Source organism: Monodon monoceros, unplaced genomic scaffold (assembly GCF_005190385.1).
Source record: "Monodon monoceros isolate NGI ecotype Baffin Bay Population unplaced genomic scaffold, NGI_Narwhal_1 Super_Scaffold_20, whole genome shotgun sequence".
NCBI classification, from domain to species: domain Eukaryota; kingdom Metazoa; phylum Chordata; class Mammalia; order Artiodactyla; family Monodontidae; genus Monodon; species Monodon monoceros.
The window spans coordinates 15134411-15158764 of NW_021703777.1; positions in this window are offsets into that span (position 1 = coordinate 15134411).

Genomic DNA, 24354 nt, shown 5'->3' on the forward strand with positions numbered 1-24354 from the left:
CCGGAGCCTGCGCTCCGCAACGGGAGAGGCCACAACAGTGAGAGGCCCGTGTACCGCAAAAAAAACACACACACAAAAAAACAACAACAGTTCTCCATACACACTTTCCCTTATATTTCTTCCTTGTTCTATTTTACTCCATGACGGGAATAATTATCTAATGTCTTACCTCAGTATTTGTGGGGGATTGGTTCCAGAAACCTCTGCAGATACCAAAATCTGCCTATGCTCAAGTCCCTTATATAAAATGGCATAGTACAGTCAGCCCACCCTACCTGCACAAGCAAAACCCGCAGGTATTAAAAACAGACTGTATTTCATTCCTTTATATTTATTTTTTATTTTATTTTTTTAACATTTTATTGGGGTATAATTGCTTTACTTTGTTGTGTTAGCTTCTGCTATATAACAAAGTGAATCAGCTATACGTATACTTATATCCCCATATGCCCTCCCTCTTGTGTCTCCCTCCCACACTCCCTATCGCACCCCTCTAGGAGGTCACAAAGCACCGAGCTGATCGCCCTGTGCTATGCAGCTTTTTCCCACTACCTATTTTATATTTGGTAGTGTATATATGTCAACACCACTCTCTCACTTCGTCCCAGCTTATCATTCCCCTTCCCTGTACCCTTAAGTCCACTCTCTACATCTGCGTCTTTATTCCAGTCCTGCCCCTAGGTGCTTCAGAACCATTTTTTTTTTTTTACATTCCATATATATGTGTTAGCATACTGTATTTGTTTTCTTCTTTCTGATTTACTTCACTTTGTATGACAGACTCTAGGTCCATCCACCTCACTAAAAATAACAATTTCATTTCTTTTTATGGTTAATATTCCATTGTACGTATTTGCTACATCTTCTTTATCCATTCATTTGTCGATGGACACTTAGGTTGATTCCATGTCCTGGCTATTGTAAATAGAGTTGCAGTGAATATTGTACTACATGACTCTTTTTGAATTATGGTTTTCTCAGGGTATGCCCAGTAGTGGGATTGCTGGGTCATATAGTAGTTCTATTTTTAGTGTTTTAAGGAACCTACATACTGTTCTCCATAGTAGCTATATCAATTTACATTCCCACCAACAGTGAAGGAGGGCTCCGTTTTCTCCACACCCTGTCAAGCATTTGTTGTTTACAGATTTTCTGATGGTGGCCATTCTGACTGGTGTGAGGTGATACCTCATTGTACTTTTGATTTGTATTTCTCTGATGATTAGTGATGTTGGGCATCCTTTCATGTGTTTGTTGGCAATCTGTATATCTTCTTTGAAGAAATGTCTATGTAGGACCATTTTTGGATTGGGCTGTTTGTTTTTTTGATATTGAGCTGCATGAGCTGCTTGTATATTTTGGAGATGAATCCTTTGTCACCTACTTCGTTTGCAAATATTTTCTTCCAAAATATTTTCTCCCACATTTTGTCTTCTGGTTTCCTTTGCTGTGCAAAATCTTTGAAGTTTCATTAGGTCCCATTTGTTTATTTTTCTTTTTATTTCCATTTCTTAGGAGGTGGGTCAAAAAGGATCTTGCTGTGATTCATGTCATAGAGTGTTCTGCCTAGGTTTTCCTCTAAGAGTTTTATAGTGTCTGACCTTACATTTAGGTCTTTAATCCATTTTGAGTTTATTTTTGTGTATGGTGTTAGGAAGTGTTTAATTTCATTCTTTTACATGTAGCTGTCCAGTTTTCCCAGCATCACTTATAGAAAAGGCTGTCTTTTCTCCATTGTATCTTCCTGCCTCCTTTATCAAAGATAAGGGAACCATATGTGTGTGGGCTTATATCTGGGCTTTCTATCCTGCTCCATTGATCTATCATTCTGTTTTTCTGCCAGCACCATACTGTCTTGATTATTATAGCTTTGTAGTATAGTCTGAAGTCAGGTAGCCTGATTCCTCCAGCTCCATTTTTCTTTCTCAAGATTGCTTTGGCTATTCGCTGTCTTTTGTATTTCCATACAAATGGCGAAATTTTTTGTTATAGTTCTGAAAAATGCCATTGGTAGTTTGATAGGGATTGCATTGAATCTGTAGATTGCTTTGCATACTATAGTCATTTTCACAATTTTGATTCTTCCAATCCAAGAACATGGTATATCTCTCCATATGTTTGTATCATTTTTAATTTCTTTCATCAGTGTATTATAATTTTCTGAGTACAATTCTTTTGCCTCCTTTGGTAGGTTTAATCCTGGGTATTTTATTCTTTTTATTGCAATGGTAAATGGGAGTATTTCCTTAATTTCTCTTTCAGATTTTTCGTCATTAGTGTGTAGGAATGGAGAGATTTATGTGCATTAATTTTGTATACTGCTACTTTACCAAGTTCATTGCTTAGCTCTGTTAGTTTTCTGGTAGCATCTTTAGGATTCTCTATGTATAGTATCACGTCATCTGCAAACAGTGACAGTTTTACTTCTTTTCCGATTTGGATTCCTTCTATTTCTTTTTCTTCTCTGATTGCTGTGGCTAAAACTTCCAGAAGTATGTTGAATAATAGTGGTGAGAGTAGGCAACCTTGTCTTGTTCCTGATCTTAGTGGAAATGCTTTCAATTTTTCACCATTGAGAATGATGTTGGCTGTGGGTTTGCCATATATGGTCTTTATTATGTTGAGGTAAGTTCCCTCTATGCCTACTTTCTGGAGAGTTTTTATCGTAAATGGGTGTTGAATTTTGTTGAAAGCTTTTTCTCCAACTATTGAGATTATAATATGGTTTTTATCATTCAATTTGTTGATATGGTGTATCACATTGATTGATTTGCATATAATGAAGGATCCCTGGGATAAACCCCACTTGATCATGGTGTACGATCCTTTTAATGTGCTGTTGGAATCTGTTTGCTAGTATTTTGTTGAGAATTTTTGCATCTATGATCATAAGTGATATTGGTCAGTAGTTTTCTTTCTTTGTGACATCTTTGCCTGGTTTTGGTATCAGGGTGATGGTGGCCTCGTAAAATGAGTTTGGGAGTGTTCCTCCCTCTGCTATATTTTGGAAGAGTTTGAGAAGGATAAATGTTAGCTCTTCTCTAAATGTCTGACAGATTTCGCTTGTGAAGCCATGTGGTCCTCGGCTTTTGTGTGTTGGAAGATTTTTGATCACAGTCTCAATTCCAGTGCTTGTGATTGGTCTGTTTATATTATCTATTTCTTCCTGGCTCAGTCATGCTTTTTTAAGAATTTGTCCATTTCTTCCAGGTTGTCCATTTTATTGGCATATAGTTGTTTGTAGCAGTCTCTGGTGATCCTTTATATTTCTACAGTGTCAGTTATTACTTCTCCTTTTTCATTTCTAATTCTATTGATTTGAGTCTTCTCCTTTTCTTGATGAGTCTGGCTACTGGACTGTCAATTTCATTCATCTTCTCAAAGAACCAGCTTTTAGTTTTATTGATCTTTGCTACTGTCTCCTTCATTTCTTTTTCATTTATTTCTGATCAGATCTTTATGATTACCTTCCTTCTGATAACTTTGGGGTTTTTTGGTTCTTCTTTCTCTAATATCTTTAGGTGAAAGGTTAGGTTGTTCATTTGAGATTTTTCTTGTTTCCTGAGGTAGGATTGTATTGCTATACACTTCCCTCTTAGAACTGCTTTTCCTGCATCCCATAGGTTTTGGGCCATCGTGTTTTCATTGTCAGTTGTTTCTAGGTATTTTTTTGATTTCCTCTTTGATTTCTTCAGTGATCTCTTGGTTATTTAGTAGTGTATTGTTTAGCCTCCATGTGTATTTATTTTTTACCGACTTTTTCCTGTAATTGATATCTAGTCTCATAGCGTTGTGGTCAGAAGAGTTACTTGATAAGATTTCAATTTTCTTAAATTTACCAAGGCTTGATTTGTGACCCAAGATATGATCTATCGTGGAGAATGTTCCATGAGCACTTGAGAAGAACGTGTATTCTGTTGTTTTTGGATGGAATGTCCTATAACTATCAATTAAGTGCATCTTATTTAATGTATCATTTAAAGCTTGTGTTCCCTTACTTATTTTCTTTTGGATAATGTGTCCATTCATGAAGCTCGGGTTTAAAGTCCCCTACCGTGATTGTGTTACTGACGATTTCCCCATTTATGTCTGTTACCGTTTGCCTTATGTACTGAGATGCTCCTATGTTGGGTGCATAAATATTTACAATTGTTGTATCTTCTTCTTGGATTGATCCCCTTATCATTGTGTAGTGTCCTTTTTTGTCTCTTGTAATAGTCTTTATTTTAAAGTCTATTTTTTCTGATGTGACAATTGCTACTCCAGCTTTCTTTTGATTTCCATTTGCACAGAATATATTTTTCAATCTCCTGACTTTCTGTCTGTATGTGTCCCTAGGTCTGAAGTGGGTGTCTTGTAGACACCATATATATGGGTCTTGATTTTGAATCCATGCAGCCAGTCTATGTCTTTTGTTTGGAGCATTTAATCCATTTACATTTAAGTTAACTATTGATATGTATGTTCCTATTACCATTTTCTTAATTGTTTTGGGATTGTTATTGTAGGTCTTTTCTTTCTCTTGTGTTTCCTGCCTAGAGAAGCTCCTTTAGCATTTGTTTTAAAGCTGGTTTGGTGGTGCTGAACTCTCTCAGCTTTTGCTTGTCTGTAAAGGTTTTAATTTCTCCATCAAATCTGAATGAGATCCTTGCTGGGTAGAGTAATCTTGTTTGTAGGTTTTTCTCCTTCATCACTTTAAATATGTCCTGCCACTCCCTTCTGGCTTGCAGAGTTTCTGCTTAAAGATCAGCTGTTAACTTTATGAAGATTCCCTTGTATGTTATTTGCTGTGTTTCCCTTGCTGCCTTTAATACTTTCTTTGTGTTTAATTTTTGATAGTTTGTTTAATATGTGTCTTGGCATGTTTCTCGTTGGATTTATCCTGTATGGGACTCTCTCCACTTCCTGGACTTGATTGATTACTTCCTTTCCCATATTATGGAGGTTTTAAACTATAATCTCTTCAATTTTTTTCTCATTCCCTTTCTTTTTCTCTTCTTCTTCTGGAACCCCTATAATTCGAATGTTGGTGCATTTAATTTTGTCCCAGAGGTCTCTGAGACTGTCCTCAATGCTTTCCATTCTTTTTTTCTTTATTCTGCTCTGAAGTAGTTATTTCCAGTATTTTATCTTCCAGGTCACTTATCCATTCTTCTGCCTCAGTTATTCTTCTATTGATTCCTTCTAGAGAATTTTTAATTTGATTTATTGTGTTGTTCATCATTGTTTGTTTGCTCTTTAGTTCTTCTAGGTCCTTATTAAACATTTCTTTTATTTTCTCCATTCTATTTCCAAGATTTTGTATCATCTTTACTATCATTAATCTGAATTCTTTTTCAGGTAGACTGCCTACTTCCTCTTCATTTGTTTGGTCTGGTGGGTTTTTACCTTGCTCCTTCATCTGCTGCATAATTCTGTGTCTTCTCATTTTGCTTAACTTACTGTGTTTGGGGTCTCCTTTTTGCAGGCTGCAGGTTCATATTTCCCATTGTTTTTGGTGTCTGCGCCCAGTGGGTAAGGTTGGTCCAGTGAGTTGTGTAGGTTTCCTTGTGGAGGGAACTGGTGCCTGTGTTCTGGTGGATGCAGCTGGATCTTATCTTTCTAGTGGGCAGGACCATGTCCGGTGGTGTGTTTTGGGGTGTCTGTGAACTTAATTATGATTTTAGGCAGCCTCTCTGCTAATGAGTGGGGTTGTGTTCCTGTCTTACTAGTTGTTTGGCATGGGGTGTCCAGAACTGGAGCTTTCTGGTTGTTGAGTGGAGCTGGGTCCTAGCGTTGAAATGGAGAACTCTGGGAGAGCTCTCGCCGATTAACATTACATGGGGCTGGGAGGTCTCTGGTGGTCCAATGTCACCAACTTGTCTCTCCCAGCTCAGAGGCTCAGGCCTGTCAGCCGGCCGGAGCACCAAGACCCTGTCAGCCACATGGCTTTTGGGAAGTCTGAGGTCTTCTGCCAGTGTTCAGTAGGAGTTGTTCCACATGTAGATGTATTTTTGATGTATTTGGGGGGAGGAAGTTGATTTCCATGTCTTACCCCTCCGCCATCTTGAAGGTCCTCTCTCTTCACACCTTTTAAAATGAAGCTGAGGAATAGTACCCACCACCTGGCATTATGTCAGTAAAATCTAGGAGTTCTTTTTCAGTTTTGAAGTGTTCAATACTCCCAGGTCAGTCAAGGAAAAGTTGAGGGCAGATTAAGGGTAATCTTGCATTTCTACTGTTGCTAGAGGATCCACATTTCATCTGGAAAGGACATAAATCTGGCAATCTCACTTCAGGCCTAGCCCATCCACCTTTTTTCCCTTTGTGCTGCTTAGTCTGTTTCCCTTGCTCATAGCAGGCCTGTGCAGAGGCCTTGCCCCCATCCCTTTAGACCAGAGTTCCTCGTGAAACGGCTGAGCTGACACCTCAGCTCAGGACGTGGGCTGAAGCTCCCTACAGGACAAACTATGTGCAAAGTTAGGAGGCACTGACTGCAAGATAAATGAGCAATTCATTCATTTAACAATTATTGATTGAGCTCCTGCTATGCACCAGATATGGCTCAAGGCAAAGCAAACAAAAAATCCCACCCTAATGGAGCTTGGGAGAAATAAGTAAGATTTACTGAAGAGGGAAGAACTGAAGTTATGATACTGTAAGGGCAAATTTATAATAAAGAATAGGGTAAGCAGAGGAACAGAAGTGGAGACAAGCAGGATAGTTTCTGAGAAAGACTTAGGTACTTCGTGTAGGCTGGAATGTAAGTGACCAGTGGGAGATAATTACAGAGAGGTAGGTGGGATTCACATTATGGAGGACCTCAAATGCCAAGTCTGAGGACTTTGTACTTAATTTGCTAATCATGAAGAGTCAGTGGAAGCTTGTGAATAGGCAAATAGTGCTTAGAGGTCTGAATGAAACAAATAAGAAGAGTACACTATTATATGTTGATATTATTTTAAAATATTAACTTGCCTACACTTTGTTTTCATCTCAAAAGCCCTACAGCAGATGAAAACTTGTCTCTTTGCAACCTACTAAGGAGAAAAAGAAAAAACAGTGAGAAAATAATCTTAGTATCTATGACTCTAACAGTTTGTGAGTTTCTTCAGTTTCTTCCTTCCTTTCTTCTCTCCTTCCCTCCCTCCCTTCCCTCCTTCCTTCCTTCCTTCCCTTTGCAAGAAAGATTAATGTAGGCAAAGAAAATGCAACATTTTTGTATAGAGAGCTAGACCCTGTACAAGTTAATAGCTTGTGGTTGAGATCTTTGACTTATCATTTTGAAAGAAACAAATGGCTCTCTCAGAAGGTGTAGAATGTACCCAGATCAACACAATGTCCAGTCCCCGCACCATGATAAACAGCAATATATTTTGGCATCTAATATTTATATTCACTTCGGTTTGCTTGCTAATTTTTCATTGTCAGCGCCCAGAAAGATGAAAGAAATTAGTTTCATTACTAATGAGTTTTAAATACAGACAAGCTTGGGGAGGGATGAAATCAGACAGATGCCTGTGCTCCAAAATGAATGTTATATCCAACTAGTGCCTGTTAAAGAACGGTAATTAAAGCGGTGCTTTGGATGATGTCCTTACAAGTCATCTTGAATTTGCCATTTACTTATATCCATGTATGTTAAAACGTCCTTACTATAAAACTTACACCAGAAAAATCAAATAGATAATTTTGAGGGATATCACCTTTGACTTTTGCTCAAACAATCATATAGAGAGTTTGAACAGCAGATTCCTTTTGAGTAAAGGTCTGAAACCTTTGCATGTGACTCAACTTGCTACTCTAATGTACTACTCATTAATTTACAGAGCTTTCTTGGGAGATAAGCTTCAAAATGAAAACAGTAAATGTTCTTGTTTCCAAGCATCTCCTAGTAAGTCATTACTAGCATCTCCTAGTAATTCATTTTGTCCAGACAGCTTTACAGAGTTCTTTCCCCTAGTTACCTTTGTGACCCTTGCTTGCGCAGAATAAAATGAGGAAAAGTTCAAGTTTAAAAACTTTTCATCTATACATAATAAAATAATACTTTAATACAATGAATTCCTAGCAATGCTAATCAACTTCCGGAAAATCATCAGGCTAAAATAATCATTTGCTCTATATTATCATTCTGGCCTTTTTGTGACTGAGCCCCTACAAGTAAATGATGTGGTATTTCCTTCACTAAAAAGAATTTTTTTTTTTTTTTACCATTTCCATGAAACATACATTAAGTTGTTTTGGAAGTCACCACTAATAACCTTGCCCTTTAGACCTCAGCTTGCAGAGATAATGAGTCGGGGTTTGCTGAAAATTTCATCTTTGTTTCAGGTCAGGGTATTGAATGACCCAGTTCAGTAAAACATACTGCTATTTCTTTATTCTCATCACAATTGGGAAGTAAAATTTCATTAGCTGACTGACAGGAGAATTCCAAATGGTTAATTGAAATATGACGCATCATTTGGGAAGCTCTGCTGCTTTTCTAGCACTTTCAAGTTGTGAGGCAGACCAGAAGAGTCAGGAAAGTTCCAGTAGTTCTTCAGTAAGAAGTTCATTTAGCCCTTAGTAAATGCTATTTCTAAAAACTAAATCTAAATTCATTGCATTCCTGAAAGTTTTCTCAAAATGTTCCTTTAACTCTAAATACAGATAGAGGCAAGAGGGATTAGATTTTTAACCTAATTTTTGTTTTTAATTATAAATTTAGTTTATTGAAACAGTTATAACTAAAATACAAATATCCTACTTTAAATACTGGGGAATATTATAAAATCTAATATCTCCTATCTAGATGCTAATTTTGTTATGATTGTTGTGTGTAGTAATTCCAATGATTAGTTAAGTCAATACCAATCAATATATGACTTTGGTAAAACTGAATAGATTTATTCATCTTCATATTAGTTAGTGTTCCTTGCTATACTGGGCAATGTAAAAAACACAGAAAAATAATACATGGGGCCCACCTTTAAACTCAAGAGATAGGAAAACAGTCAATAATTATAATACTGTATTAAAGACCCTAACAGAAATAATCAGTATATATGTATACATATATAACTATATATATAATTGGAGAGCACTTATAACTCTAAGATTCATCAGAGATTTTCTTTATGCTGTTTTGCTTTCACTAAAGGCATGAGTATTCATGTATAATTTTCAGCATGCTTGAATTTTCAGAAGTATGCCTGAATTTCACACATCTTATACTTCAATATAAGCATTCAAACTCTTCCAAACTCTTGATAATCTCTCTCACAAAGAGTGGTGTCTTCACATAAAATACCAAGCTTAGTTTTGCCTGGGAAGACTTGGAGTGAGACTATCATATGCCTGTCTCCAGCCCCTTCACAGAAAGCTAAGACACACAATTTGCAATAGGCATGTCCTGATGATGAGCAATTTTATATGATTCCACAGTCTCAAATCATACCATAAAAAGATTGACCTGAGGTTATCCTGAGGTCTCTCTGGCTGGGCCTGGTTGTATAAAGGTAGTGCCTTTGGTCAGTTCATTTTGCTGATAACTTTTCTCCTTGGCTGCCTTCCATAATGGTGACTCAGTGGATGGGGACATTGTTTCCTGCTCTGCTGGTAGGCACTCACCTCTCTTCTTCAGGTCAGAGTGCTCCTCTGGAACACTGACTCATGTGTATCAAGGAGACATCTCCTCATCTGGAAAAATCCCTTAAACTGACTAACTGCAATAGTCATTTTTCCAAGCTCTCCTGGAAATGCCTGCTATCTAAAGTTCCTCTACTATCTGATTAAATTACATCAGAGGAACTGTTCTACTTTCTAGAGAAGTCCATCTTTCTCTACTTTGCCATTCATAAACAAAAACATATAAGCACTCTCGCTTCTGTTGCTTGAGATCACTAGTGAAAGAGTTTTTCCTTGATTTCTTTATGTGCAAAAGGAAATATTTCTAAGTAATAACCATATTTTATATTATCCAGCTAAAAGAACTATACAAAAGCCCACGGATATGGATACTCTTGGACTTGAGCATATTGTCTCATCTCTGAAGCTCTACACAGTCAGTTCCCTGAGTGAAGACCCCCTTCCCTGCTTCTCCTAGGGCTTAATTCTTCAGCCCTTGCTTAAATATACCGTTCTCCAGATTTCTCAGATACAGGAAAATATATTAGATGTTCTTGCTTTGTGCATTCACATCCATTTTATTTTTATTACCACAACCCTCAAAACTTTTATTGTAATTACTTTTCTTTCCTTTGTAAAACTGACGAAAACAGGGACTTAACCAAATGTGTTCACCACTGTAGCCACATATTGGGTACAAATACTTTTTGAATAAATAATGACTAGATCAGTAAATCTAATGACAATAGCACTATATCATTCATACGGAGTTATATTCAAAGATAAGAGAAAAACGTAAAAATCACTTTATAGAAATAAAAAAATAAAAAGTAAAGAAAGAGGTGCATAATATATGAACTTATTCTCAAATAGTTCAGAAAAAATAGTAATAATATGTATATAGAGAGACTAGAAAAGCCATTTTAGCAAATTCAGCTAATTGATGAAAGTAGGGAAAGAATACAAGGGGTTTCTTTTAAAAATTCTTGCAGGAGAAGCAGAGGAAGATGGAGGAAGAGTAAGACATGGAGATCACCTTCCTCCCCAAAAATACATCAGAAATACATCTACATGTGGAACAACTCCTACAGAACACCCACTGAACGCTGGCAGAAGACCTCAGACCTCCCAAAAGGGAAGAAACTCCCCATGTACCTGGGTAGGGCAAAAGAAAAAACAGAGACAAAAGAATAGGGACGTGACCTGCACCAGTGGGAGGGAGCCATGAAGGAGGAAAGGTTTCCACACACTAGGAAGGCCTTTCGCAGACGGAGGCTGCGGGTGGTGGTGAGGGGGGGTAAGCTTCAGAGCCACGGAGGAGAGCACACCCACTAGGGGTGTGGAGGGCAAAGCTGAGAGATTCCCGCACAGAGGATCGGTGCCGACCAGTAATCACCAGCCCGAGAGGCTTGTCTGCTCCCCCGCCGGGGCGGGTGGGGCTGGGAGCTGAGGCTTAGGCTTCGGTCAGATCGCAAGGAGAGGACTGGGATTGGCCGTGTGAAAACAGACTGAAGGGGGCTAGTGCGCCACGGCTAGCTGGGAGGGAGTCCGGGGAAACGTCTGGACCTGCCAAAGAGGCAAGAGGCTTTTTCTTTCCTCTTTGTTTCCTGGTGCGCCAGGAGAGGGGATTAAGAGCGCTGCTTAAAGGAGCTCCAGAGACGGGCGCGAGCTGCGGCTATCAGCGCGTACCCCAGAGACGGGCATGAGACGCTAAGGCTGCTGCTGCTGCCGCCACCAAGAAGCCTATGTGTGAGCACAGGTCATTATCCACACCGCCCCTCCCAGGAGCCTACGCAGCCCGCCACTGCTAGGGTCCCGTGATCCAGGGACAACTTCTCCGGGAGAACGCACGGCATGCCTCACGCTAGTGCAACGTCATGCCGCCTCTGCCGCGCAGGCTCACCCCACATCCGTACCCGTGCCTCCCTGCTTTCCTGAGTGAGCCAGAGCCCCCGAATCAGTGGCTCCTTTAACCCCGTCCTGTCTGAGCGGAGAACAGATGCCCTCAGGCGATCTACACGCAGAGGCGAGGCCAAATCCAAAGCTGAACCCGGGAAGCTGTGCGAGCAAAGAAGAAAAAGAGAAATTTCTCCCAGCAGCCTCAGGAGAAGCGGATTAAATCTCCACAATCAACTTGATGTACCCTGCATCTGTGGAATGCCTGAATAGACAACGAATTATCCCAAATTGAGAAGGTGAACTTTGGGAGCAAGATATATTATTTTTTTCCCCTTTTCCTCTTTTTGTGAGTGTATATATGTATGCTTCTGTGGGAGATTTTGCCTGTATATCTTTGCTTTCACCATTTGTCCTAGGATTCTGTCCGTCCATTTTATTTTCTTTTTACTTAAAAAAAATGTTATTCTTAATAATTATTTTTTATTTTAATTATTTTATTTTATCTTTATTTTATCCTCTTTCATTCCTTTCTTTCTTTCTTATTTTTTCTTCCTTCCTTCCTTCCTTTCTTTCCTTTCTTTCTTTCTTATTTTTTCTCCCTTTTATTCTAAGCCATGTGGATGACAGGCTTTTGGTGCTCCAGCTAGGAGTCAGTGCTGTGCCTCTGAGGTGGGACAGCCAACTTCAGGACACTGATCCACAAGAGACCTCCCAGTCCCACATAATATCAAACGGCAAAAACCTCCCAGAGATCTCCATCTCAACACCAAGACCCAGCTTCACTCAACGACCAGCAAGCTACAGTGCTGGACACCCTATGCCAAACAACTAGCAAGACAAGAACACTGCCCCATCCATTATCAAAGAGGCTGCTTAAAATCACAATAAGGCCACAGACACCCCAAAACACACCACCAGACGTGGACCTGCCCATCAGAAAGACAAGATCCAGCCTCATCCACCAGAACACAGGCACTACTCCCCTGCACCTGGAAGCCTACACAAGCCACTGAACCAACCTTAGCCACTGGGGACAGACACCAAAATCAACAGGAACTACGAACCTGCAGCCTGTGAAAAGAAGACCCCAAAAACAGTAAGTTAGGCAAAATGAGAAGACAGAAAAACACAGAGCAGATGAAGCAGCAAGGTAAAAACCCACCAGGCCTAACAAATGAAGAGGAAATAGGCAGTCTACCTGAAAAAGAATTCAGAGTAATGATAGAAAAGACGATCCAAAATCTTGGAAAAAGAACAGAAAAAATACAAGAAAAATTTAACTAGGACCTAGAAGAATTAAAGAGGAAACAAGCAATGATGAACAACACAACAAATGAAATTAAAAATACTCTAGAAGGGATCAATAGCAGAATAACTAAGGCAGAAGAACGGATAAGTGACCTGGAAGATAAAAGAGTGGAAATAACTACTGCAGAGCAGAATAAAGAAAAAAGAATGAAAAGAACTGAAAACAGTCTCAGAGACCTCTGGGACAACATTAAACGCATGAACATTCGATTTATAGGGGTCCCAGAAGAAGAAGACAAAAAGAAAGGGACTGAGAAAATATTTGAAGAGATTAAAGTTGAAAACTTCCCTAATATGGGAAAGGAAATAGTTAATCAAGTCCAGGAAGCACAGAGAGTCCCATACAGGATAAATCCAAGGAGAAACAAGCCAAGGCACATATTAATCAAACTATCAAAAATTAAATACAAAGAAAATATATATAAAGCAGCAAGGGAAAAACAACAAATAACATACAAGGGAGTCCCCATAAGGTTAACAGCTGATCTTTAAGCAGAAACTCTGCAAGCCAGAAGGGAGTCACAGGACATATTTAAAGTATGAAGGAGAAAAACCTACAATCAAGATTACTCTACCCAGCAAGGAGCTCATTCAGATTTGATGGAGAAATTAAAACCTTTACAGACAAGCAAAAGCTGAGAGAGTTCAGCACCACCAAACCTGCTTTACAACAAATGCTAAAGGAACTTCTCTAGGCAGGAAACACAAGAGAAGGGAAAGACCTACAATAACAAACCCAAAACAATTAAGAAAATGGTAATAGGAACATACATATCGACAATTACCTTAAATGTAAATGGATTAAATGCTCCCACCAAAAGACACAGATTGGCTGAATGGATACAAAAACAAGACCCATATATATGCTGTCTACAAGAGACCCATTTCAGACCTAGGGACACATACAGACTGAAAGTGAGGGGATGGAAAAAGGTATTCCATGCAAATGGAAATCACAAGAAAGCTGGAGTAGCAATTCTCATATCAGACAAAATAGACTTCAAAATAAAGACTATTACAAGAGACAAAGAAGGACACTACATAATGATCAAGGGATCAATCCAAGAAGAAGATATAACAATTGTAAATATTTATGCACTCAACATAGAAGCACCTCAATACATAAGGCAAATACTAACAGCCATAAAAGGGGAAATGGGCAGTAACACAATCATAGTAGGGTACTTTAACACCCCACTTTCACCAGTGGACACAGCAACCAAAATGAAAATAAATAAGGAAACACAAGCTTTAAATGATACATTAAACAAGATGGACTTAATTGATATTTATAGGACATTCCATCCAAAAACAACAGAATACACATTTTTCTCAAGTGCTCATGGAACATTCTCCAGGACAGATCATATCTTGGGTCACAAATCAAGCCTTGGTAAATTTAAGAAAATTGAAATCATATCAAGTATCTTTTCCGACCCCAACACTATGAGAATAGATATCAATTACAGGAAAAGATCTGTAAAAAATACAAACACATGGAGGCTAAACAATACACTACTACATAACGAAGTGATCACTGAAGAAATCAAAGAGGAAATAAAAAAATACCTAGAAACAAATGACAGCGGAGACACAACGACCCAAAACCTATGGGATGCAGCAAAAGCAGTTCTAAGAGGGAAGTTTATAGCAATACAATCCTACCTTAAGAAACAGGAAACATCTCAAATAAACAACCTAACCTTGCACTTAAAGCAATTAGAGAAAGAAGAACAAAAAAACCCCCGAAGTTAGCAGAAGGAAAGAAATCATAAAGATCAGATCAGAAATAAATGAAAAAGAAATGAAGGAAACGATAGCAAAGATCAATAAAACTAAAAGCTGGTTCTTTGAGAAGATAAACAAAATTGATAAACCATTAGCCAGACTCATCAAGAAAAACAGGGAGAAGACTCAGATCAATAGAATTAGAAATGAAAAAGGAGAAGTAACAACTGACACTGCAGAAATACAAAGGATCATGAGAGATTACTACAAGCAACTCTATGCCAATAAAATGGACAACCTGGAAGAAATGGACAGATTCTTAGAAATGCAAAACCATATGGTACTGAACCAGGAAGAAATAGAAAATATGAACAGACCAATCACAAGCACTGAAATTGAAACTGTGATTAAAAATCTTCCAACACACAAAAGCCCAGGACCAGATGGCTTCACAGGCAAATTCTATCAAACATTTAGAGAAGAGCTAACACCTATCCTTCTCAAACTCTTCCAAAATATAGCAGAGGGTGGAACACCTCCAACCTCATTCTGCGAGGCCACCATCACCCTGATACCAAAACCAGACAAAGACGTCACAAAGAAAGAAAACTACAGGCCAATATCACTGATGAACATAGATGCAAAAATCCTCAACAAAATACTAGCAAACAGAATCCAACAGCACATTAAAAGGATCATACACCATGATCAAGTGGTTTACTCCAGGAATGCAAGGATTCTTCAATATACGCAAATCAATCAACGTGATACACCATATTAACAAATTTAAGGAGAAAAACCATATGATCATCTCAATAGATGCAGAGAAAGCTTTTGACAAAATTCCACACCCATTTATGATAAAAACCCTGCAAAAAGTAGGCATAGAGGGAACTTTCCTCAACATACTAAAGGCCATATATGACAAACCCACAGCCAACATCATCTGCAATGGTGAAAAACTGAAACCATTTCCACTAAGATCAGGAACAAGACAAGGTTGCCCACTCTCACCACTCTTATTCAACATAGTTTTGGAAGTTTTAGCCACAGCAATCAGAGAAGAAAAAGAAATAAAAGGAATCCAAATCGGAAAAGAAGAAGTAAAGCTGTCACTGTTTGCAGATGACATGATACTATACATAGAGAATCCTAAAGATGCTACCAGCAAACTACTTGAGCTAATCAATGAATTTGGTAAAGTGGCAGGATACAAAATTAATGCACATAAATCTCTTGCATTCCAATACGCTAATGATGAAAAATCTGAAAGTGACATTAAGAAAACACTCCCATTTACCACTGCAACAAAAAGAATAAAATATCTAGGAATAAACCTACCTAAGGAGACAAAAGACCTGTATGCAGAAAATTATAAGACCCTGATGAACGAAATTAAAGATGATACAAACAGATGGAGAGATATACCATGTTCTTGGATTGGAAGAATCAACATTGTGAAAATGACTCTACTACCCAAAGCAATCTACAGATTCAATGCATTCCCTATCAAACCACCACTGGCATTTTTCACAGAACTAGAACAAAAAGTTTCACAATTTATATAGAAAAACAAAAGACCCCGAATAGCCAAAGCAATCTTGAGAAAGAAAAAAGCAGCTGGAGGAAGCATGCTCTCTGCCTTCAGACTACAAAGCTACAGTAATGCAGACAGTATGGCACTGGCACAAAAACAGAAAAATAGATCAATGGAACAGGACAGAAAACCCAGAAATAAACCCACGCATATATGGGCACCTTATCTTTGATAAAGGAGGCAAGAATATACAGTGGAGAAAACACAGCCTCTTCAATATGTGGTGCTGGCTGGGAAAACTGGACAGGTACATGTAAAAGTATGAAATTAGAACACTCCCTTACACCAAACACAAAAATAAACTCAAAATGGATTAAAGACCTAAATGTAAGGCCAGACACTATCAAACTCTTAGAGGAAAACATAGGCAGAACACTCTATGACATAAATCACAGCAAGATCCTTTTTGACTCACCTCCTAGAAAAATGGAAATAAAAACAGAAATAAAGAAGTGGGACCTAATGAAACTTCAAAGCTTTTGCACATCAAAGGAAACCATAGACAAGATGAAAAGACAACCCTCAGAATGGGAGAAAATATTTGCAAATGAAGCAACTGACAAAGGATTAATCTCTAAAATTTACAAGCAGCTCATGCAGCTCAATAACAAAAAAACAAACAACCCAATCCAAAAATGGGCAGAATTGCTAGACATTTCTCCAAAGAAGATATACAGATTGCCAGCAAACACATGAAAGAATGCTCAACATCATTAATCATTAGAGCAATCCAAATCAAAAATACAAAGAGATATCATCTCACGCTGGTCAGAATGGCCATCATCAAAAATCTACAAACAATAAATGCTGGAGAGGGTGTGGAGAAAAGGGAACCCTCTTGCACTGTTGGTGGGAATGTAAATTTATACAGCCACTATGGACAACACTATGGATCTTCCTTAATAAACTAAAAATAGAACTACCATACGACCCAGCAATCCCACTACCGGGCATATACCCTGCGAAAACCCATAATTCAAAAAGAGTCATGCACCAAATTGTTCACTGCAGCTCTATTTACAATAGTCAGGACATGGAAGCAACCTAAGTGTCCATCAACAGATGAATAGATAAAGAAGGTGTGGCACATATTTACAATGGAATATTACTCGCATAAAAAGAAATGCAATTGAGTTATTTGTAGTGAGGTGGATGGACGTAGAGTCTGTCATACAGAGTAAAGTAAGAAAGAGAAAAACAAATATGGCATGCTAACACATATATATGGAATCTAAGAAAAAAAAAAAGTTCATGAAGAACCTAGGAGTAAGATGGGAATAAAGACACTGACCTACTGGAGCATGGACTTGAAGATATGGGGGGAAGGGTAAGCTGTGACAAAGTGAGAGAATGGCATGGACATATATGCACTACCAAACGTAAAATAGATAGCTAGTGGGAAGCAGCCGCATAGCACAGGGGGATCAGCTCGGTGGTTTGTGACCACCTAGACGGGTGGGATAGGGAGGGTGGGGGGGAGGGAGATTCAAGAGGCAAGAGATATGGGAACATATGTATATGTATAACTGATTCACTTTGTTATAAAGCAGAAAGTAACACCATTGTAAAGTAATTATGCTCCAATAAAGATGTTAAAAAAAAATTCTTGCAACTTTTTCTGTTAGTTTGAAATTGTTTTCAAATAAACAGCTACACTTTAAAAAATATTTAAAAATCTAAACAAAATTCTATATTAAATTGTATTTATATCAGCAGTACATTTCAATTGTTTGGAAACACTATTAAGTGTATTTGTGTACACACACATAAAAGTTAAACCTCTCCAAAAATTAGTGTGGATTATCAGAACATTCCATTCTACATATATGCTAGATAAGAAAACGATCCTTCTGGAGCTCCCTGGTGGCCTTGTGGTTAGGATTCTGGGCCTTCACTGCCCTGGCCTATGTTCAATCCCTGGTGAGGGAACATTCCCGCAAGCTGTGTGGCATGGCCAAAAAAAAAAGGTGCTTCTATTTGTTTATTTGTTTTGAGAGAATTCAGGAAAAGTTACCACAAATATGAGACTTTGGTATATTGATTATTTTGAGCTTGAAGACACTTGGGAAAACAGCAGAAAGAGACTTTCTCTGACTCCTCCTACCTGCCTAAAGACAGAGCCTCCAAAATGAACTCAACTATCATAGACATCCTCCTTGGGAGTTTCATCAACATGGAAGGTTGCCTCTTATCACAGGAGAGGACACTAGAAGTCCACATCACACTCAGACAACTTTGTCACAAACTATCATAGCTCCCATCCATTCTTCTAAAGGCCCATTCATCTTTCCTAAAAATCATTCCCTCAACCCTAAGTTGCCTACATCCCCTCTTCCTTTTCCCCTATTTAGGTGATATATAAGCTCCCAAATAGCACCAGTTTTGGAGTATCCACTTTTGTTTTCCTATATACCCTCATGCACATAATTTTTAAAATTAATAAATTGGGGGGTTCCAGCTCGGGTAGTGACACAGGATGATCCTGAGCTTATCTCCTCCCATGGACACACTGAGTCTACAGCTACATATGGATCAACTTTCTCTTTAAAAAAACTAAAGCCTGGTTGAATGACAACTACATATCAAGCAAACAAGAAGAAAACGACACTGATGCAGGTAGGAGAGACAGGACCACAATCTCACCATAAACCCCACCCCTGGCACAGTGACCCACAACTGGAGGGAACTCATAACCTGGAGCTTCTCTCTGAGAAGCAAAGGGTTCAAAGCCCACATTGGTCATCCCAACTTTTAGAACACACACTTGAGAGATGAGCCCTCAAAATATCTAACTTTATAAACCAACACGGCATGTGTCCCAAGACCCATAAGTCTGAAGCAATCTGAGAAAATGCTCTGAAAGGACTTGCACATGTGTACTCACCCATTTCAGGGCCCAGCTCAGAGGAAGACAATTGTGCCCAGGCTTAAAGTGAAGGAGATTCACCTGCTTATATTAAAGCACTGGACTGAAGGGCAGGCATCTAATTTAACACACATTTAAGAGCCTGCTGGAACACTACCCAGGGACAGAAATTGGTGTGCACCATCTTTGCCATGGTTCAGAGCACTCATAACTCCTGCAAGGGAGCTTTTACATGCATCTGGTGACCCAAATTTTACGGCTCCCACCTAGGGAGTGCCTCTTGATTGCCTGGCACTGGAGGCCAGGGGAGTTTGCATTCCTGGTTCCCTGGGACTACAATAACCTGTAATAATTAATGTTACCCAGAAAGGACCTCATATCCCTTTTGGGGGCCTCCATTTTTGTGACTGCTTCAAGGGGACACCTCCGTATCACCTGGTTCTTATGGCCAGTGAGGCTTAAGTCCATGGGACTGTAACCAACTGAGAGAAAGTTTTTAAATAGCCACCATCCTCAGGGCACGGCAAGAGGCAACAGAGCTGGAAGCTCAGTCTTTCTGCGAGGTGGCATATTAGCTAGCCAATCATCATGACTGTGGACTGAGAGACAGGCTTCTAATTAAACATGCATCTAGGGACTGACTGTAATCCTTTCCAGATATCTTGGGAGGGTGGGCACTATCTTTGTGCTCAACCTCCACAGTGCTCCAGAGTACAGGTGTCTCCTGTAGGAGAGTTTTACATGCTTCTGGTATCTTTTTTATGTCTGAAGCCCTGGTTCATGCAGCTGCCTTTCAGGGGACGGCCCTTGATCTCCTGGCTTTGATGACTGAGGGCTTGTATTCCTGGATCCCACAGAATTGTGGCAATCAGAGAAAAGGTTCTTCACAGGCTACCAACCCCAGGGCTCCACACATAAAGCAGATTGAGGCACCTACCCACAGCCCCACCCAGTCTTTCTGTGAGGAAGGCCTTTTGCTTGTCCTGGAGCTTCAGCCTTAGGGACAGGTTTCACGTTTCGCACATATTTAATGGCTTATGGAGCTGCTCGCAAGGAAAATAAGCTGTGGACACCATCTTGCTGCTCTCTCTCTGCCTTGTTCCATGTTGCTGGTATCATCCAGAAAAGAACTTACACACTCATCAGGAGCTCCAATTTTTGTGACTGACCCCCAGAGTCACCTCCAGATCACCTGCCTCTGGTGGACAGTGGGGAATCATGATGAAATAGAAAATGTGAACAGACCAATTCCAAGTAAGGTCATAGAATCAGTAGCCAAAAACCTACCAAGAAACAAAAGTACAGGATCAGATAGCTATACTGGTGCATTCTGCCAAACATTTAAAGACAAATTAATAACAATCTTTCTCAAACTCTTCCCAAAAAAAGAAGAGGGAACTCTTCCAAAATCATTTTATAAGGTCCATATTAGCATGATAACAAAGCCAGACAAGAATGCCACAAGAAAAGAAAATTACAGGCTAGTACCCCTGATGAACATAAATGCAAAAATTCTCAACAAAACGTTAGCAAACCAAATTCAACAATACATTTAAAGGATCATATACCATGATCAAGTGGGATTTATTCCAGAGATGCAAGGAAGTTTTAACATTCACAAATCAGTCAGTGTGATACACAACATTAACAAAATGAAGAATAAAAATCATATGACCATCACAGTAGACCACGAAAGGTATTCATGAGCCATGGCCGCTGAGCCTGCGCATCCAGAGCCTGTGCTCCGCAACGGGAGAGGCCACAACAGTGAGAGGCCCATGTACTGCAAAAAAAAAAAAAAAGCTCATAGATACAGAGAACAAATTGTTGATTACCTGAGGTGGGAGGGGTTGTGATGTCAGAGAAATGGGGGATAAAATGCTTTTGTTTTCTTTTTCAGTTTAAATAGATTGAATTTTTTTTTAATTTATAAATTTGTATACGTTTTTTCCTGTTACTTTGTCTGTTGTCAGTTTATTTCATAGACCCATAGAAGCTATGAAGATAAAAAAAAATTCCTCCCTATAGTGTCATTAGATATATACAATTAAAAAATTATTCAAACTATGAAAGTAAAAATACTAACAAAACAATAAAGACAGATTGTCATGAATATACTCACCAAATCTTTATGGGACTTGTAGTGAAGTGATCATTCAAATTCTGACAATTATTAGTTATGTAACCATGGACAAGGTGCTTAACTTCTCTATTAAAGAAGTATATTTCTTAAAAACTTTGCACATAAGTCCAGAAATGTTAGTTTTCTACTTTTCTCTTCTCTTTTATAATCCATAGGTTCTTAGGATAAGCAATATGCACTCAATGCTGAGAAGTACTTCATAAAGCACAATTATTTTTCTTTAACACAGTCTAATTGCAAACAAATAGAAATCCAAGTAAAAACTGCCCCTCACAAAAAAAATAGAAATTCCAATAGAGTCAGTCAAAAAATACAGATACACACACACACACACACACACACACACACGAAGTAAAACACTACAGATTCTACCTTGTCTGAGAGCTACTCAAGTGGATTAAAACACTTTAAGTGGATAAAAGAAAAGTCTAGCTATAAAGCTAGTGATCTGAGACTCCTCCCTGAAACATAAAATACTCTATGTACTTTTATTTTCTCTATCTTTTTATTAGTGAATTCTATTTATCTTAAGTTTAAATATGGCCCTTTTTCAGTATGAAATAGAAATGTTTTTTAAAAAGCTGAATTGATTACCTGAATTCAGGAAATTAATTTTTTTCATTTGTCAGCATTACAATATCAAATTAATAAATAAAATAATTCTTCTGGGTAATAATATCTTTGTTTTACAAAAGTTTAAAAAATGGATTGGATATTTGGTGGTTAAAACTAAGCTAACAGCGTTTTACCCTTTATCTTCAAAAATAGTAATGTGCAAACCCCATAATTATCGTGAACCCTTGTTATAAATTAACTTGTCAAGGTAGATCTTGCTATTATCTTTTATTGTTATTTTTTAACACATTTATTATTGTTATAAATTACATATTGTTTAATTTAAAATTAATCTCATGGAATTTGTACATTTCTGAAAACATATGAATTTGAATTCTGGCAATATCTGGGGTCTAATCATGAATATTTTTGGTATGAATTTCCCACTTTATCATCTGCTCAATACATACTGGCAAACTCTGTGCCATGTTTATATAACGTATTTAGAAATTATACACTTTTTGTGAATTTTTTAAGCTAAATTTTATTCACTACTTATGACACACCAGGCTATATTCTAAACGCACGTATTGAGGAAAATCTTTTATATAGACCTTTGATATAAGATTGTATTTTTATTCCCATTTTACAATTGAAGAAATCCAGCATAGATCAGAGAAATCTCACAGAACATGGTTTGAGCCCAAGCAGACTAGATTTAGAATCCATTTTCTTAATCCATTTGCTATACTCTAGCTGCCCCTAAATATATTAAGAATATATAGTGTCATGGACTGAGTTGTGCTCCCCCCAAATTCTAAAGTCCTAACTTCAGCACCTCAGAATCATAATTATATTTGGAGATAGAGGAGGCCTTTAAGGAGATCAGTTAAAATGATGTCATATGGGTGGGCCCTAATCCAATGTGACTGGAGTTCTTATAAAGAAATTAGGACACAGACAAGACAGACCACGTGAGGACACAGCAAGAAGGCAGGCAACCACAAGTCAAGGGGAGAGGCCTCAGAAAAAACTAAACTTGTTCACATCTTGATCTTGGACTACTAGTCTCCAGAACCGTGAAAAAATAAATTTCTGTAGTTTAAGCCACCCAATCTGTAGTATTTTGTTATGGCAGCACTAGCAAACTATTGTATACAGTCACCTATAATCCTAACTGATAAAAAGTTTACATTAACAACAATATCCCCCACATCTTCATTTCTTCAGTCCATGACAACCAGAATCATTTTACCTCTCAAGCTGTGTGCCCTTGTGTAAAAAGCATATGAATTCTCTAAGTCTCATTTTATCTATTCAATAGGAATGATAATTAAACTCCAAACTAGAAATGTTGTGAAAAATGAGATAAGGTATGTAAAACTTTTAGCATATAGCATATCAGATAGTAAATGTACAATATATGTTGTCATTTTTCTTATCATTAATTATAAAATAAACAATTTCACAGTATCAGAATAACTTGTTTCCTAACCAGATTTAATTAACAAATGCAAATTCACAAATAAATTCATATGGGTTTAATCTCTATATTTAGGGACTATTTTTGTTTTTTTCCTAGTATTTTCCATGTTTTTTCTACTTTTAAAACTTTTCTCCATGTGAAGTTGAAAAAAATCAGCATTAAGAAGAATGTTGTCTTCCTATATACTAACAACAAAAAATCAGAAAGATAAATTAAGGGAACACTCCCATTTACTAATGCAACAAAAAGAATTAAAGTACCTAGGAATAAACCTAAGGAGGCAAAAGACCTGTACTCAGAAAACTGTAAGACACTGACAAAAGAAATAAAAGATGATACAAACAGATGGAGAGATATACCATGTTCTTGGATTCGAAGAATCAACATTGTGAAAATGACTATACTACCCCAAGCAATCTACTGATTCAATGCAATCCCTATCAAACTACCAATGGCATTTTTCACAGAACTAGAACAAAAAAATTTACAATTTGTATGGAAACACGAAAAGACCCCGAATAGCCAAGGCAATCTTGAGGAAGAAAAACAGAGCTGGAAGGAAGCAGGCTCCCAGACTTCAGACTATACCACAAAGCTATAGTAATCAAGACAGTATGGTACTGGAACAAAAACAGAAATATAGATCAATGTAACGTGATAGAAAGCCCAGAGATAAACCCATGCACATATGGTTGTCTTATCTTTGACAAAGGAGGCAAAACTATACAATGGAGAAAAGACAGCCTCTTTAATAAGTGGTGCTGGGAAAACTGTACAGCTACATGTAAAAGAATGAAATTAGAACACTCCCTAACACCACACACAAAAGTAAACTCAAAATGGATTAAAGACCTAAATGTAAGGCCAGACACTATAAAACTCTTAGAGGAAAACATAGGCGGAACACTCTATGACATAAATCACAGCAAGATCCTTTTTGACCCACCTCCTAGAGAAAGGGAAATAAAAACAAAACAAAACAAAAAACAAATGGGACCTAATGAAACTTAAAAGCTTTTGCACAGCAAAGGAAACCATAAACAGATAAAGAGACAACACTCAGAATGGGAGAAAATATTTGCAAATGAAGCAACTGACAAAGGATTCATCTCCAAAATACACAAGCAGCTCATGCAGCTCAATATCAAAAAAAACAAACAACCCAATCCAAAAATGGGCAG